This window comes from Equus caballus, chromosome 3, assembly GCF_041296265.1.
Source record: "Equus caballus isolate H_3958 breed thoroughbred chromosome 3, TB-T2T, whole genome shotgun sequence".
Taxonomy (NCBI): Eukaryota; Metazoa; Chordata; class Mammalia; order Perissodactyla; family Equidae; genus Equus; species Equus caballus.
Genome location: NC_091686.1, coordinates 67709001 through 67715000, shown reverse-complemented (window position 1 = coordinate 67715000; position 6000 = coordinate 67709001). Strand labels below are relative to the sequence as shown.

At 38.6% G+C, this 6000-nt stretch overlaps 1 long non-coding RNA gene across 1 annotated transcript in view; it reads right to left on the bottom strand.

Annotated features, from left to right (window-relative positions):
* Window positions 1-328: 328 nt before the first annotated feature.
* LOC138923458 (uncharacterized) overlaps window positions 329-6000 on the bottom strand; it is a 37123-nt gene continuing 31451 nt past the window's right edge. Inside the window, exons 2-3 of the long non-coding RNA XR_011437089.1 lie at window positions 3825-3937; window positions 329-2461 (exon numbers count right to left, since the gene is read on the bottom strand). This is a non-coding gene — a long non-coding RNA (uncharacterized lncRNA). The remainder of the gene's footprint in view (window positions 2462-3824; window positions 3938-6000) is intronic.

Below are 6000 nucleotides of genomic sequence, written 5' to 3'. Positions count from 1 at the left end.
TAGTTGTGGCATGTGGGACGCTGCCTCAGCGTGGTTTGATGAGCAGTGCCATGTCTGCGCCCAGGATTCGAACCAACGAAACACTGGGCCGCCTGCAGCGGAGCGTGCGAGCTTAACCACTCGACCACGGGGCCAGCCCATGACTTTATCCACTTTTTAAAAAATGTTCACTGCAAGCCTTTAAAGTGATTTTACAACTCACTGATGGATTATAACTTGAAGTTTAAAAGCATTGCTTACTTGTTAATTAAAGATTTGTTGGAGAGAGGAAATTTCCCTCTTCTCGTTTTAGTTCTTTTGGCTAGTAATTAAAATGACATAAGACAGATTTACAGAAGAAAAACACATTTACTTTCATACCTACAGGGAACCCACGTAAATATGAGAGATTCCAAAGACAGGTAGAATGAGATATATATGTCATCCTGGACTAAGGAGAAGGGGTTAGAGGTCTGGGATTTCAAAGGGAAGGAAGGCAATTCACAGGAAGATGAATGGTAAACAAATGTTTGCTGGGATACCCAGAAACAATGAGACACAGAGAGAAATTTTAACAAACAGTCTTTGCTAAGTTCCTCCCTATCTACCACACCTAGTGCACATTATACTGTAGTTATCTATGGTGATAACTCCCATCCTGGAATAGGTCTTCTAACTAAATTCTTTTAGGCACTTACAGGAAAGGTCAAAGGTTTTTTCTGAGTCTTTTAGGCCTTGAGTTTTTTCAGATAGAAATGACCCACATGTTAAAGTGGCACATCTTGGTGTAGCCTGCCCTGAACCCCATCAGTTCCCTCCTCTGAAACTCCCCTGGAAGTTTCACAGTCCAGAAATTGAATTCGTAGAGTATTCTATCTCATTGAACTAGTTTCTTGTTTTAGAGAATAGGTCAGTCTAATTTAACAGTTGTTTCCAGTTTCAGGAGGTATTGTTACAGGTGACTCTCAAAGTTAGGCCTATATTGCATAAGCAAGCAATCAGGTATTTAATAAGTGACATTTCCATGGAAACAAAAGAAAAACAACGATTAATGACTGGAGCGAACTATAATCCCATTTTTGAGTTTTGAAGGCAGCTAGTAGAGAAGATTTCTAGGTGTCTGGCTCAAAGCATCTTTAGATGGAGTGAGGGCAGGCAGTGGCAATCTGACAGATTTTCCTGGTTTGCAGTTTGAATGTCTCTGGTGATCTTTCTGAGTAGCCCACATAGCACTAGGCATGACGATTGTCTATACCTGAGCTTTCGGGGTGATTTCTCTGAAGTTTATTTCAAGACCTTGAGCTACAGTTTGTATGGTTTCAGGAAAAGGGCAGTTTTAGTTCTCAATAATTCCAAGTCAAAAAATGGGAGAAAATTGGAAATGTTAGCCTGGGGATTTTTAGCCAGATATTTGAGGAAGCTAGAAGAATACAAGATGTGGTCTAATTTATAGATAGAAAACAAAACCTTAAAAGAAAATAAACAGCACTAGGATCTAATATCCACAAATGTATATTACTTAAACATAATTTTTTTCTCTAAAATCACCCCCATTTTTACCAAAGATAGCCAAATTAAGACAAATTTGCCTGCAAAATAAGTGTAGTTTCAATAAACTTGGCCTGATTATTTACATAAGTACAGAAGGATAGCAACTGATCATATAGGTTCTTTCAAATCTTCTTTGCAGAACTTTTATTAAGGAATCTCAGATGGAACTTTTAAAGGGCTCTCAAGACCAGGAAAGCCAAACCAAGGAGTTGCCACCAGATTTCACCTTCAATACCTCAAGATTTGGGTGAATTCCTCTCTTATCAAGGACCCAAAATATCTTGAGTTTCCTGGGCCTGACAGAAAGTGACCTTTCATACTCACTTGGTAGGGCTATTGGGAACTATGTAAGTGAGGTGCTAGGCTGTTTTTCCAAGGGATTTTATTGGCTCTATAAAGTCAATCTTAGTTCCTTAAAGCTGTCTGGTCATATCTAGGTCTATGTATGTCTCTCACAATGTGACATTCCAGTCAAAGCCTTAGTAATATAACTAATTTCCAATTGTGCCCTGTTACAAGGACAAAACAGATTTTTATTGAACATATTCAAATAACTATATTTCCATGAAATAAGAATACTTACTGAGAGTCTCTGAATTCTGGAGGTAGGGAGAAAAAGATAAGTGTTTCACTCCTGCTTACCAGAGTATAATTTACCAAATGGCTGTCAATCATAGTTAGCTTAAGAGGAAAGGTTTTCTTACATGTGGAAGACAAGAGATTTTTTAAAAAGCCATAAAAACTTATAATCATCCTCAGTTCATTTAGTCCCGAGTATTTGTTCTGTTTTCATCCAGTTTGTTTTTTCACTAGTTCTGGAAATTGTTGTCCAGTTCAGTTTTATGATCTTAAAGTTATCAGAAACTTGCACTTGTCAAAAAGTCCTTTCTGTGAATCTTCCTGAAGACAAAGCATTCCTGAAGGAGCACTTCTGCAAAAGTATCAGAGTAAGACAATAAGTTTCTGCAAATGATAAAAGATTTAAAAATGGGCATGGTTAGAGATTTGATGAGAGTTCTTTACAATGTATTTGGGAAAGAAATTTAGTTATTTCTATAACATACAACATTTCAAGATAATACCTAGAATTATGACTGATAACATTATACCAGGACGTATCAGACCTCTAGGAATTTTATGTAATTTCTGAAACACTTATAACCTACAATTATACAGATACAACGTAAAAATGATTTAGTATTACTTATTTGACAATGTTTTCCATGTAATTTAACATGTAAAATAAGCCTAATTAGTGTAACATCTCTCTTTTTACAAGAAGAGAGAGCAAAGTCTTTGAGATGTTTCAGGGGCCCTCTGAAAAATCCCAAAGTTAGCTAGAGGTCCAAAGGACTTCATTTAGATTGATTTTGTGAGGTTTGTCAAAAATATCAAAAGATTTGGACACTTGACCAAATAAGATCACAGATTGTTATGAAACAATACTTAATTATCTATTTGACCAAGATGAGAACAAAAGATTTCAAAAGTAAAAACAAAAGGTTACATAGTTGTAAGCTGAACTTAATTATTTTAATATTAAGAAGACTTTGTTTTCTAAGTAATCAAAGACCTAAGAAAACAACACAGGGCATTATTTTGATAAAAGACAGCTTTAGCCAGGCCTTGGGTCCCTCTGAGCCAAACTAACGCCAAAAGGGATGTGCCATGGGGTTAGGGATTGTGTGATGTTTTGACAGTGTACCTTGTTGCACAGAAATTTTCTTCATGTTGATAGGTCATCTAGTGTCAATCTAACCCATTCCATGACCAACTTATCCCAACATAGGAGTCTTTGGGTTAAATAGCAAGCACTTTACCAGCTCTTAGATGCTTGACCTGTGCCTCCCAGTTTTTCAGCTTTGGCTTCCAATGTATCTCTTATCAACACCTTCTACTTCATGTGTATATTAAACCCACAGCAGTTTGTCCAAACAGACACTGGTCTGGTGAGAACTGTGAGCTCACCAGTCTGTGAGGCTGGCTCAAACAGCAGGCTTATAGGGCTTACCCTTGTGTCTTGCCTTACGGTTTCCCTCTTTATGACAAACAACACAATAGACAGAGGCAAAGAAAAATAGTGACCATCTCTGGGAGGAAAAAGATTAATCAAAAACTGAGAGTACTCATTACCAAAATTTTACCAGAGTCACTCTGCCCAAGAAAGTACTTCCACAAATATTTTCTCCAACTAATCTAAATTTAGAAAGAGAGAGAAAGGACTCTCACCACTTTTGTTTCCACCAGACCCTATAGACAGAGATCCAAGAGGCTGATGTGGTAAGAAATCTTACCTTCTGCCAGCCATTGTCAGAGGTTAAGGATCTCTTCTTCTGTAGCAGTCCCAGGAGCAAGCAGTCTTCCAGCCCTTGATGCTGCTGCTGACTTCTCTTCTTAATTCTTTTGGCTGGTAATGGAAATGACATAAGACAGATTAACAGGAGAAAAACAAATTCAACTTTGTACATACGGGGAATCCACATAAGCATGAGAAATTCCAAAGACAGTCAGGCAAAATGAGGTATATATGTCATCCTGGACTAAAGAGAAGGAGTTAGAGGTCTGGTACTTCAAAGGGAAGGAAGGCAATTCACAGGAAGATGAAAATAGTAAATGTTTGGTAAACAATTGTTTGCTGGGCCACACAGAAACAATGAAACACAAAGAGAAATTTTATCAAACAGGCTTTGCTAAGTTCCTCCCTATCTACCACACTTAGTTCATACAATATTGAAGTTATCTATAGTGATAACTCCCTTCCAGCCACCTCTGATAGTCCAGTGGTTAAGATCCAGTGCTCTCACTGCTGCAGCCAAGATTCATTTCTCCATCAGGAAGCTGCACCACCCATCTGTAGGTTGTCTTACTGTGGTGGCTGCAAGTTGCTATGTTGCTGAAAGCTATGCCACCAGCATTTCAAACACCAGCCCGGTCACCCATGGTGAACACATTTCAGTGGAGCTTCCTCTCTAAGACAGTTTAGGAAGAAGGACCTGGCCACCCTCTTCTGAAAAAATTGACCATGAAAATCACATGAATAGCAGTAGAGCATCGTCTGAAGTGAGAGGATAGCACAAAAAGGCCAGGCAACGTTCCTCTCTGCTGTACACAGGGTCACTAGGAGTCAAAATCAAATTGAAGACACTAACAAGCAGTTGGGGAGAAGATCAAAGTTTCTGCCTGAGTTTTCTGGACTTTGATTGTTTTAGCTCAAAATAATCCACATGCCAAAGTAGCACATCTTGGGGTGGCCTGCCCTGAACCCCATCAGAGTCCATTTTTAACATTCCATGCTGGCGTCCACACTCTAATGAGTGCTTCCCAAGATACTTGGAGAGTCAGTAGGGGCAGGATGCTTGAGACCTGGAGAATAGTTAAATCACCTTCCTGTGGTCTACTTTTAGTCTGAATTATATTCACTGCCCATTCTGCTTCAGCTGTGAGCATCTTAGTTTGGGGTATAATTGAATTGAGGGCAAAAAGTACATTGCTTTCCAGGAGGGCTTGGGAAAAAAGCAAAGACATTTGGTGAATTTAATTGGTGGTTTTATACTTATTTCTTCTTCCCCTGTAGCTCTTTTCCTTGTCCTTGTAGTTGCTGACTTTAGCCCAATGGTCTTTTCAATAAGACAATCCTGGGTTACATCTCAGTTTTGTCTCTATGTGACCCTGAATCTCCTCAGTTTTCTTATCTGCCAGACAAGGTCTGTAATGTCCACCTCACAGGGCTCTAGAAAGGAGTAAGTCTCATTTATAACAGGTCCCAGCATGAGCCTGACTCAAAATTGGAAGCTTATAAGTAAAATTTACTTTTCTTCCATCTCTTTGGAGTTTTACCCTGAGAGCATGCATCATTTCCAAACAGTGGTGGCCACAATCCTTGAACTAATAAGCAACCCATTAAGAACATGGTCAACAAACCAGAACTTTCCCCTGCACAGAACCATCCAAAGCTTGGGTGCAAATAACTAGTTAAGAAAAAAGTTTAACATGGTAAACATAAACTGTGTTTTCCATTCATGGTAACTAAAAGAAAATCAAATTAAAAAACCACAATGTTTATCAACCAGCATATCTATAAAATTACAAAATATACGGGACATTTTGTAATCTGGAGCCTGGCTTAACTGTCTATCTAGTAAAGAAAATGAGGAAAAGAAATAAACTCTGGATCTAACATTGTCAAATATTTATTTCTTTCCCGAGGCAGACACAACGTGGGGATCGTGCTATTATTAGCCGGTGTTGTGGTAAGGGATAGGAACACTTGAAAGCATCAAGCAGAGTTGAAAGAATCAGCTCTTACTTATCATATGTGTTGGAGAACCAGTCTGCTTCCAGCAATTCTAGGGATCAGCTGGGGAATAAGGAATAAAGCAATTTATACGTATCTCCACAAAATAACCATTAAACGGCACTGTGATTATTTGTTTATCTGTTTGTTTTCCTCCTCTAGATCAGGGAATAAGG